The following is a 12873-nucleotide window of genomic DNA, read 5'->3' on the forward strand; positions in this document are numbered from 1 at the left end:
CCTCCTGTGCTTCAGTTTGTGCCCATTGCCCCTCATCCTATCATTCAACACCACTGAAAGGAGTTTGGTCCATCCTCTTGGCACCCACCCGTGAGTTATTTATAAGCATTGATGAGATCCCCTCTCAGCTTCTCTTTTCCAGGCTGAACAGACCCAGCTCCCCCAGTCTCTCCTCATAAGAAAGGTGCTCCAGATCCCTCATCATCTTCGCAGCCCTTGGTTGGACTCCCTCCAGTAATTCCTTGTCCTTGTTAAACTGGGGAACCCAGAACTGGGCACAATTCCATATCTGCTCCATATCTGTACACTTTCAACATTTTGTATGACTCCTGGCTGCATTAAAGTTTTGCAAATAAAATCTCGAAGGCCACAGGTACTCTTTTCTCTCAGATAAATGTGACAGGGCAGTGGGAGAAGCTTAAGGACTAACTAACGCAGCCATTAGCAGCCTCTGGGCTGCAGGCAGATGGAAGGGCTGTAAACAGCTGCAGTGTTGGGCACCTGAGCCCCCTGGGAGTGTCAGCAGTGCAGGGGCAGCATCATGTTACAGACCTCCTGGTCAGACCTTCCTCCTCTGCCACTGAAATCCGATGTAGGGGATACCCCTGCTTCAAACTAGAAATTGATACTGGATAAAACCTGCTCCATTTGAAAGCCATGGCTCCTGTCATGAAAAGCTCTTTCATGGCACTCACAGTGTGGGCAGCCAGGCACTCCTGGAAGGGCCTCACATTTTTTTCATTATTATTTTCCATTTCAAGTATGTCTGTGAGCAAGGAGACAATGACGAGCACACGCATTGTGGTCCTTTATTTGTCTGTCATGAGAAACTCTCGCTTCATAAACCTCCTGGTCTCTAAAAGGGAAAAGGGTTGGCTCTTGCACTTGCTTCATGTTCCCTGTGCTCGCTTTTGGAAAAGGATCACAATGGGGACGGAGTTTTCATTAGGGCCTGTAGTGACAGCACAAGGGGTGATGGTTTTAAACTGAAAGAGGGGAGATTCAGGCTTAACACGAGGAAGAAATTTTTTACACTGAGGGTGGTGAAACCCTGTCCCAGGTTTCCCAGAGAGGTGGTGGATGCCCCATCCCTGGAGACATCCCAGGCCAGGCTGGACGGGGCTCTGAGCAACCTGATCTGGTGAAGATGTCCCTGCTCATGGCAGGGGTGGCACTGGATGAGCTTTGAAGGGTCCTCCCAACACAAACTGTTCTGTGATTCTATGAATGATTTTAGAGCTGTGTATGACTTCCAGATACAAAAAGCTCCAATTAAGTCTCCCAATATCCTACCAAGCTTAATATTTGCAAAAAATTCAATGGAAAATTAGGTGCTTGGAGTTTTTGTTGAATCAGGGACACAGAAGCTATGGAAACTCTTCTATGGGGTCTGCAGTGCACTGTCATTCCCAGAGGAAAGTGTCACTGCTCCTGTCACCAAAGAGCAGCAGAATGTCCACTTCGCAGAGACCCCTGACTGCGTACAGCACAGCTCTGTGCCAGAACATGGTGCTGTTTCTCCTGAGCACTTTTCAGCTCTCTTCAGCTTCTCCTTTGGTGATATTTGGAACAGATGTGGCACAGCTGCACCTGAGCACATGCCACAGTGGGTGGTTTTCTTCTCAGCTAATGTGAAATTCAATGACTAAGAGTATCTTCAATTTATCTCATGTGCAATCTGGGTACCTTTCCACTACCTGGGTACCATCTGAGATGCACTACTATGCCCAGTAGAGGATATGATGCAGAGGGGTTAAGAATTGCTTTCAACATTAGTTTTTATTTATTGTGTGCCATCTGGTAGCTCCTACTTTACGAAGTACATTTACTGCCCACTTTGCAATGTCAGAGTCCGGTGAGCCCTCTCTAGGTAGGCAGATGCAAGCACAATGGGTCATATTGCCCAGAAAGGCAGCAACTTCTTGTCCTGTTTACCATGCAGAAAGGAGAAACAAAAGAGCCCTGTGCAATATCTCTGTCGTAGCTGCACAACTCTCATCCTGGGTAAGGAGGTTTAGGCATGGAATTTCCAGGGAACCAGCAGGTTTTGAAATTCAACAGGATCAAGATGCTCAGGTGGGGAAATTCTAGCTTGCTGTACTTCAAGGGGAAAAAAAGCTGTAGAAAACAGAATCACAGAATCACAGGATGGTTGGGGTTGGAAGGGACCTCTGGAGATCATCCAGTCCAACCCACCTGCTAAAGCAGGTTCACCAGAGCAGATCACACAGGAACGTGTCCAGGTGGGTTTGAATGTCTCCAGAGAAGGAGACTCCACAACCTCTCTGGGCAGCCTGGTCCAGGGCTCTGGCACCTCGAAGTAAAGAAGTTTCTCCTCATATTCAAATGGAACCTCCTGTGCTTCAGTTTGTGCCCACTGCCCCTCATTCTATCGTTGAGCACCACTGGAAGGACTCTGGTCCATCCTCTTGACACCCACCCTTGAGATATTTATAAATATTGATGAGATCCCCTCTCAGCTTCTCTTCTCCAGGCTGAATGGACCCAGCTCTCTCAGTCTTTCCTCAAAAGCAAGATACTCCAGACCCCAGATCATCTTTGTAGCTTGCCGCTGGACTCCCTCCAGTAATTCCTTGTCCTTGTTAAACTGGGGAGCCCAGAACTGGACCCAGTACTGCAGATGTGGCCTCACCAGGGCAGAGTAGAGGGGAAGGAACAACCTCCCTGGACCTGCTGGTCCTAATACACCCCAGGTACCGTTGGCCTTCTTGGCCACAAGGGCACATTGTTGATTCATGGCCAACCTGTTGTTGACCAGGATTTCCAAGTCCTTCTCTGCAGAGCTGCTTTCCAGCAGGTCCATCCCTGACCTGTACTGGTGCCTGGGGTTACTCCTCCCCAGGTGCAGGACCCTGCACTTGGCCTTCGTTCTACTTAGGTTCTTAAACGGACAGGACACCTGCTGCCATCGGTTTTGTGACTTTGAACAGGACAAATCCTTTCCTGCACCCTGTATGACAGGCTACGTTATAACTGCAGTGTATTGAAACTTTGCATTTTTTTTTATAAGATGCTCTTAAATTGTCCCCAGTGTGCTGATAACTACAAGTTACGCCACGTACTTGAGGGACAGACTGTTTATGCACTTTAAGCCTCCCCACTACAGATTCTGGCAGCTCTCATGGAGACACCCAGTATCACAATTTCTTCTGAAATGCTGAGCAACACTGAAAAGCAGTAGATGAAGATTCCCTAGTCTCTTTCTCTATGTAAAGTCTTGGCAGTCAAAATGAATATTGTGGATATCCAAGGAAATTGTGCAAATAAACAATATAAAAAGTGCTTGTGAAAATCAGTTTTCTAATGGTTGAACCTCTTACCCATCATTTGAATGTGTAAGGAAAACATAGTTAAGAGGGAGATGACACACCATCCAGAACATCTGCTAACATCTCACAGCAAAGAATTAGCAAATCTTTAAGCAACTTCCGTTGCTATAGAAACTATTTATCTAACACCAGTCTTATTATTTATTTGTATCACTGAGGAAATAACATTACTGACTTGCTTAATAAAATCAATGATCTCAGGCAGCATTAATGTATGTGTGACCAGCTCTCCAAAGAGCAGAGGGGCAGGTGGGTGGGTTTCCCTGACTACAGGCTCAAATTTCTAAGAGTTTTAACCCGAAATCTTTTTGGTTTTTTTCTCTTTTAAGCACAGAATCCTTTCCTCACTTCACATTCCTGATCTGCAGCATGAGACAGTGCACAGTCACTTCTATCTGTTTTTGTCTTTGATCATTTTTTATAAGGCAGAGCACAAGGACAGTAGGGTGGCCCACAAACACTTCATTTTCCTGCCCCTCAGTACGACAGGACAGTGCTGGAATGCAAACTCTTTTCACTGAGGTTTTTTTTTAAGATTGTTTTCTTTTTCTCTGCAATATGTCCACTGAGGTTTTTAAAGTATAAACCACATTTTTTGAGCCTACGTGAGCCTTTGCATAATGTGATAACTAAAATCTCCATTATTAAAGACCACAAATTGGTCATGATAAGACCCTAACACTGGATGCTTCAAATGAAAGAACCAAATATTTCATACTCACAGTTAAACCTGGGAATCTAGGGATGATGATCCCAGTCCTCAAGGACTACTCACCTTGCTGGGGTTTTGAGAGGACTTTAAAAAACTTGTGCTGTTCAAAGTCACTGAAATTACGGGGATAGACTTTTTAGCAGGGTCTGTTGCAACAGAACAAGGGGTGATGGTTTTGAACTGAAAGAGGGGAGGTTCAGGCCAGACATGAGGAAGAAATTTTTTACACTGAGGGTGGTGAAACCCTGTCCCAGGTTGCCCAGAAAGGTGGTGGATGCCCCATCCCTGGAGACATCCCAGGCCAGGCTGGACGGGGCTCTGAGCAACCTGATCTGGTGAAGATGTCCCTGCTCATGGCAGGGGTGGCACTGGATGAGCTTTGAAGGTCCCTTCCAAACCAAACTATTCCATGATTCTGTTAAATCAGTCACAAATTAGGCAGATGACTTACTGAGCCATCTTAGAAATCCACCAGTCCATGCTTACTGCTCTTTCCTAATGATACTTTGATGGCTGCAACAACCCAGCTAAGGATAACCTGAGCAGCCTAAGCGTAAACTTGGCAAAGAGTTATGAACAAAACAGCTGCTGGGGACATTTGCAGTAACATCCTTGTGAGTATCAACATGATGAGTCAGTTCTACTGTCCTTTCTCCACAGCACAGTGACTCAGATTTGTGTAACCTGGTTCATCCCAAAGGAATTCAGAGCGCTCTATGAAGAGTATTTGGGTGGCATCCAAAAGTGAAATGTAGCCAACTTGGGACTGGAGCACAGAAGTGCTTTAATATGCAACAATGCTAAAAAAAAATCCAGCTCAGGAGAGAAGGTGGAGAACACTTGTTACTGCAAAGGGAAAGGGTGGCCCGGGAGCTGCTACTTGTACTGGAATTCAGCCAACAACACACGATGCAGAATGGGATTTCTTCCACTACCTTTACATATCTAATAAAGTTTGTCTGTGAAGGCACAGCTAGACAACTCTGGCTGCCCTCTCAGACAACGGAGAGAAAGAGGCATGTCCAATAGCAACTTTGAACTAGTTCAGGTGGAAAATGGAAGTAGATAACATCTCTGGAGATGCCTCTTTCTCCAGTTTCCATGAAGACAGTCTAAGATCACCAACTTAAATTCAGATGTGTAACTTTAGACATGTAAATTAGGAAAGATAATCTAATACTATTTAATTACCACCACGGGTTAGAAAGATCTTCAATATATATCATGTGTCCTAGGTGAGTGGCTTATCACCATTTCAACTGCAATGCTCTGCTGTCCCTCAGAGGCTGCAGTTTCTTTGTTGATCTTCTCTATAGAAATTGCCCTGCTCCATCCCTTGTGTAGGGTATCCAAGTGGTCCCCGGTACACGGAAATACTTCAGGATGGACTGAAATACATTGGTCAGTCTACTCACTGTTAACATTGTTAAAATGAAAACTGGATTTTGAGAAAAGTCATTGTTACAATTATTGTGTTTCATCCAAAATCAATGATTTCTTGTTGAAGGAATTATTTTTAGCGAGGTATGCTCTCGTCTTACCAGCTAAGAAAGTTTGCTGTTTAACTTGTGAGATCTGATATGAATGCAGTCCAAGTCAGCAGACACCAAAGCACTTACACCACACTTGCTGTCTGTAGGTACAGGATGCCTCTTTTTAGAAAAAGTGATTGTAAAGTGAGAAATTGAACAAGGACTTCAGAATATTCCCTCTGTCACTTTTAAACATCCTTCAATTTGTGGCTAGAACTGAGGATGGCCCTGCAGAGAGACCTTGCGAACTGCCATGGTAGGAAGAGGCTCCTGAGGTCAGTCTGCTTGGCTCGTTGCCTGTTCTCAGAGATCCTTCCATGCTTCTACCATGACTCACCTCTCAGCCTTCCAGCTCAGAGCATTTGAAGCCAAGAGCAGCAGGTCACACCAGGACTGAATGTTTTCCAGCCCAGGAAAGACGTGGCCATCTCAGGTTGGCTCCCATCTGTAATTTCATCCTGACTGTCAGTGACTCACGTTCTCCAGACCATTCTATCATTGTCTTGGCATCTGGGACATCAGTAGTTAAACACCCAGGATCTAATTGCCTTTATCTAAAAAAAAAGCTCAAATGTAGACTGTCAGGATTTCAGATTGACAAGGCACATTGAAACAACCAGCAAGTGCCAATCTCCAGTTTGGTTTCTTCCATTCTCTGGTTCCTCCCTCCTCTTTCAAAGAAGGAAAATTTTGGGTTTTGACCTTCTGATTTCAGATTCAAAGCTGTTCCCACTCTTCTTGGGCACACTGTGCATTTCTTTGGATTTCTGCAGTCCTATGTCTCTTCATGGAACGAGAGCTTTCCCCTTAGCATAAGTAATTCTTACATTTGCAGGCTGCGGAAAAGGATGCTCAGACACTACGTTTCTGTACCTCCCTGACAGAGGCGGTTTTGAAAGAATTCAGACATTCTCTGGAGAGAAATTGAGAGAGACTATAACAACAAAGTCTTTTACGGTTATTAAGTATTATCCAGATCGATGCCTTAACACCAATGCCCCCTCAACCACCACACTTTTCAACAAAAATGAGACGTTTTGGAGTTAAAGTCCAAACTCTGCTTTACTGGTTTGTTGTATTCTGGGTTAATGTCAGGTGTAAACGTCGATATCCTTTGCTGAAGGCTTTGTTGTTCGTTTGTTTGTTTGTTTTCAGACAAAACACCGAATCTGATTTATCCCTAAAACCAGTTTCCACTTCTGTCTTATAACTGGCGACACCACAAGAGTCATTATTTAATACCATCACCACTTCTCCTGGTTCACTGTTGGCTACCAAGCCACCATGTGGGGTCCCTGTTCTCTACCACCTCTGGAATCAATCTACCCATCTCACAGAGCTGGAAATTAAAAGATGTACTTTGTCAGTTCTTCTTCATTAAAAAAAAAATCACTTGTCTTTCATGATAAAGAATATATTGCTGCCTCATTAGTTTGCATATTTGGGGGTTTTGTGCCATAATTATGACCCAAAGTCTGGCTTTTTCTCCCATACTTTGCAAAAATCTTCCTGTAAAAATAGCCTCACTGAGAAAAGTGTTACAGAATGGTTCCACACACTCATTTTAATCCTATCTCCAGCCCCTGCCTGGCAATTTTTGCAGAAACAGCAGGATTTTTAAAGAAATAATACACTATTGATCAAAATAATGGTATAAGACTCACCCTAATGAATCACAGAAGGATGACTCCAGGAGCTAAACACATACAATAGTACAAGTCTGTTGTATAAAATTACCACCCGATAATCTTTATTAAGAAATTATTCTATTTCCTGGAAAACAAGTGTAGGATTGACACTTTATCACTTTGCTGTTGTTCTGGTGCTGTTACTATCAACCTACAACTGCACTGCATCTCCAGGCTATGTTAACAGGAAAGATGCTGGTAGTAAAGTCCGTATCCCCTGCAGAGGAGGATGCACATCTCTCCTGGATGAGCACCAGGTGTGGAACTAAAGAGCGTGAATCCCAGAAGAGGGAGGCGGATGTTATCCCGATGACATTGCTTTTAGCTTCTTTATTCAAGAGACTTCTCAACTGCCTGAACAATCTCATTACGCAACTTGGTTCTTCCATGTTCATTTGTGTGCACCTCCTCGAGTTCATCCAGCCTCATCATCAGCCACAAGGTCACAGAGGAAAAAATTAATGAGGCAGCATTTAGCATTTGAGAAGCGCCTGAACAAAACTGCACAAGTCAGAACTTCAAGAGTGGCCTGAGGACCTGTGCAGTGCCTTTGCTGACCAGTATCCAAAGGGTGTTCTTGTTCACCATGAGCAGGGAGTATAAAACATTTCTACATGTATGAAAAAAAAATGCAAGAAGGTCCAGTTCCTTTGTAGAAAGAATCATGGGCAGCAGGTTCCAATCCCTGTCTGAATTTAGCATTTTATAGCACTGCCTTCAGTCATTCATGACGTAAAGAGTCAGCTTTGATGCGCTGCAACTCCAACTTATAGTCTTAGATGAAACCAGGCAGAGAAGAGCCAAATTGTCCTTGCCCTTGTCCTTGAGATTTTCTTACTGCTCCTTGATATACTAGCAAGAAATGTTCTGATTTCCAAGAAAAACAACATTTCAGTAAAGGGTTGGAAGGGACCTTCAAAGCTCACCCAGTCCAACCCCTGCCATGAGCAGGGACATCTTCACCAGATCAGGTTGCTCAGAGCCCCGTCCAGCCTGGCCTGGGATGTCTCCAGGGATGGGGCATCCACCACCTCTCTGAGCAACTTTAAGAATCCGTATTTCCCTTGAGTATGAAGGGGAAGCAGCCTGTGCCTCTGTGATGGGGTCCTGCCTGAGTGTGCTGCCGGTGGGCAGAAAGGGGTCCAGGGCCAGCTGGGGCATTCAGATGGAGAAAAGACACGTTGTTCCCGTAAGGCCTTTGCAAACTGAGTTTTCACAAACAAGAATGGAAGTAGACTGTCCCACCTGACACCAAGGCTGACTCGAGGCACAGAACAAGATGCGCTTTCATTTACATTAGAAACAGAGACAGAACCAGCAATCTTAAATAAGCAAACACTGGTGCCAAGCTAAGAGGCTCAGAGGGAGAAAGTACCTTTGTTCATCCCATGTAAAAAGGACGTGAGGCCCAGGCTTGTTCTTGCTCTTGATGACCCAGCTCTTTCCCACCCCTGACCCCACTGACAGCCCCGGATGGCCGCTCTGGTGTGGTTGTTGGGGTCTTTGCAATAGGCAGGTACCGAAAAGCGTAAGTATTAATATGTCCCAGAAAGCTGAGGCTTTTTCACTGTTGTTCATGTCTGGGAAATCTCACATCAGGATTGCACTGTTTGCATATTTGTATGAGTTTCTGGCCAGGAAGAGGAAAGCCAGACAGGTAAAGTGACAACAGTGAGATGGGTTTACTGCTCGGGGCCAGGCAAGTGCACTGGTGTCTGCAGGGAGAGCTGCAACACTTGTTTGCTTACAGGCTGCAAACAGATGTTACACTTAACATCAGAAAAAGCCTTTAATTCCTTTAATTTTTAATACTTCCACATGGCTAAGAGGAAGGCAAGTTTTCCCTTAAAAAAACCTGACAATGAAAACTAGAAGTTTGGTAAATTAAAATAAAAGTTGACCTTCTGGTTCTGAAAACACTGAAAAAACCCTTCAAAGCCTCACTCAGTACTGTGATGTGATTTAATAGCAACATGTATATCAGTCATTAAATAGTTCTACTAGTGTTGAAAGGAGACATGAAGAGATAAGTCAGAAAACGTGATCATATCTCTTACTATGTTTTTAAATGGAAGTGGCATGAGTAATGTTCATTAATTGCCAGATAATTATTGCATGGTGAAAGCTGGACCCAAGAATCCACAAAAGAAATCATGACTGTTGTAGCATCTATGATGGTCGTCCTGAGTGAGACAAACATACAATTGTTTTTGTGCTAGAATGTTTGGTTTTGAGCCAACAGATGTGATCTGGTAATCTTTTATATCATAGCAAATTCAAAATCTAGAGCCCTAGGTCCAGGGTTTAGAAATCCCATGCCAGGGAGCTGCATCATGAACCCAACAGGAGTTGCTGCCTGATGTCTTCTGTGCTCTGCTGGCGCAGGTCGGTAGCAAGTTTCTAGTCCCCTGGTCTCCCTTTTAATAAGCCCTGATGGGAAAGGACAGGGGAATGAAGTTATGATGTTCCTGTGACACGGTTTGCTGTCGTATGGAGGTGTCTCTCACAGTCTCAGCTGTGTGCTCAGCATCTGCCAGCAAGGGACTGAGACCAGCAACAGGAACAAAGCCTGGAGCTCAGGACAGGCCACCCTCAACACCTCTGGCCCCTTGGAGCCATCAGGCTGTGATCAAACTAAGGAGGGTTGAATGGAATAAGACAGATAAGGAACTGGCCTCCAGTTTATACACCAGTTAAGGGGGAAAAGAGAAGGAAGAAAGAAATTTCCAGTTGTAGTTTGCTTTGAAAGATGGTCTGAAGATTAAAGAATATTGTTACTGTAGAGGCTGGGCTGGAGCTCTGCAGAATCCAAAGAACATGCCCCAGCACAGCTCATCTCCCATCACATTTTGATTTTGACCTTAATTTGCTCATATAGGCGAGTTCCAGAAATTCTGTGGGTTACACTGATTATTATCCTTGGACATTTTAGGTGATCATTTATTCCAGACAACAAAAATGTACCAGTTCAAGAATAAGAATGACTTGCACTTTGCCATGGTAACTGAGGAGAGGGAAAACTGAAGCAGTGTATTTTCCCATACAAAGCATATTACTCATTGTATGAAAACAGCAATTTGTCAGGCTACTTCATTCAGTCCTAAGCTAGGCTCAACGGGCTAAATTTTGCATGTAGTTGCCTCCCAAGAGGAGAAAAATGCAGAGTTTGGAGCTCTTGTTAAAGAGCTCAGTCATTCCACGTGTTTTTGGTGAAAGAGCAATGAATGGAGGCTTAGGCAGCAGGAAAATGCAGAAATGTATCCAGGTGTTTCAGGAGGGGCTTTTCTTTCTAAAATTGCCCAGAAGTCACACTTTATTTCAAAATAGTCTAAGTACTAACTCCGAAGCCTCTGACACACTCCTCAGTTCATCATGAGGTGGCTATTACGAGACCAGGAGCCCTTTCTGCCGACTGTAGGGGTCTCCAGCTATAGAAATTTGACATCTGTTTGATATTATTATTCCATTAGAAGAGTAAATCTTTGCTCCCCTGGCTTTCTTGTGGGTTCTGACACATTCCACTTCGGTGACAAATGTCCCTTGGGCCGGCAGTGATTTGACAGGGTGGGAGGGACTCCTGCAGAGGGACTGGCGAATGGTTTCCACGAGAAGCTGAAGGACCCTCAGGAAGCAGGCAGAATTTGTGCATGAACATCCAGATGAAAAGAAAACTCCCAAATTGCAAGAGATTTGTGGCAACGCAAAAGGTTCCTCCCCAAATAACCAAATTTGCCTGTGACATTATAGACTTGCAGAAGAAACCTCAGCAGACCGCAGATCACAGCACATTGCACTCACAGGTTTCCGCACACGTGGGCGCAGGCTACAATAAAGCAGCGTGTTCTTTCTGAACAACTTCTGCTTCCTAAAGGAAGCGAGAGATCCTGCTGGGTTGCATCCAGTCATTCCAGTGGAAATTTGAGACCAATTGAATCTGTTTCATGTAAGTTTGCCAAATCCAGGCTGGTAGTAGGATTATTCAGCAACCCAGAGCTCACAGAGCATCACGTTCCAACAGCACTTTAAAGTATGCTGGTGGTCAGGATGATAATGTGGGGTAGCTCCTTTCACTCAAGGATCTCCACATACTTTACAGATGTGAATGGAGAAGTGCAAAGTGGAATTTCCCAGCTTCATTTTGCAGAGAACTTTTTGGGGGCTTCCTGTGTTCAAGTGATTCATCCCGGCCACAAGCAATAGAAAAGTTTGGACAGGAGCCCCAGGAACTTGATTCCCACTACTTGGATGAAAGCATTAGACATGAGATCATCTCCTCACAAGAGTTAATTGTTTTGTGGCTGAGTGTCTTCTCCCTTCAATAGGGAGATTAGCTCATGTAACCTAAACACAAGAAAATAAGAGCAAATCCTTCCTCTCCAGCAGCAAGAACAGAAAAGGCAAATTGTCTTTCTGGCCCCATCACTGACATCGCAGGAGTAGTGGGTGCAATGAGTTTTGCATTTAACACCACAAACATCAACCTCAGAGCCAAATTTGTGATGGCTGAGGCGATCAGCAGCTTTTTCATTCTACTGTTGCCATTCTATCATCAACACCAGCACTGCAATACCCCTGTGGTCTCCTGGCCAGAAGGAAGTGGAACAGTTTCTACGACAGATTAATTAGTGACTACAATCAAAATAAACAAAAAAACCCATAAATCAACCATGAAAACCCTTAAATATTTTCTACTTGTAGAGCCTCTTATGATTTCTTAGTTTTGATTTACCGGTTTTCTAGTTTCCAATAATTTTTCCCACTATATAACCCACAAGTTTCTAATGCAAAACTACACTGCCATCATCTGACATTTCAGTCAAGCTTTTCTTATCAAATATAAAGAAGAACAAACCAGACCGCAAACACAAAATTCTCTCCTTTGTGGTCATCCTTAGGTATTTCTAATCCAATAGGCAGGACAGTGTTATTTGGTTCATATTCACAGATACAGGGGCTACTGGACTGGCTGACAGTGAGTTTCTTTGCATAGTATGTGGGCAACTGCAGGTTGGTTGACATATGGGACATATGGGTTGACATATGGGACACGTCTATACCATGCTGCTGAAGAGCCAAGGAGAGACTCCTGTCCTACAGCAGCGTTGGACACACACGGGGTGCACCACAACGTTGCACAGAGACACCACATCAACAGATGCTGAAATTCCCCACGACGCACTCATCCCTCTCAAAACCTGGTTCATCAGCTGTGACTGAATGGTCCTCAGCGTTTCAGCCCCTATTTCCTACAAACCTCCACCCACAGCCAGCTGGGCTGTCACACCTCACCCAAAGATGTGCGGCTCAGTGGATGATCAGCTGTTGTCCTTAGATGCTGGACATGATGCCTCCTGCCTCAGGGGAGACAAGATGAACCGTACATGGGGGTTGGCCTAGATGACCTCTGAAGGTCCCTTCTAGCCTGAACTATTCCATGATCCTATGATTCTGTGTACCACCCACTTCCATTTCTGCAGGAACACACACACAGAGCTGGCTGGAGACACAGAAAGAGGGAAGATCAAACACATCTCCTTCAGCAGACCCTACAACATACAGACAGGCAGCAGCCTATTAATCAGGCACAGACT

At 44.5% G+C, this 12873-nt stretch overlaps 1 protein-coding gene across 4 annotated transcripts in view; it reads right to left on the minus strand.

Moving 5' to 3' along the window:
• The window catches only part of ME3 (malic enzyme 3), a 148900-nt gene that overhangs the window by 32813 nt on the left and 103214 nt on the right, over positions 1 to 12873 (minus strand). The window lies entirely within an intron of this gene.

This window comes from Patagioenas fasciata, chromosome 1, assembly GCF_037038585.1.
Source record: "Patagioenas fasciata isolate bPatFas1 chromosome 1, bPatFas1.hap1, whole genome shotgun sequence".
Taxonomy (NCBI): Eukaryota; Metazoa; Chordata; class Aves; order Columbiformes; family Columbidae; genus Patagioenas; species Patagioenas fasciata.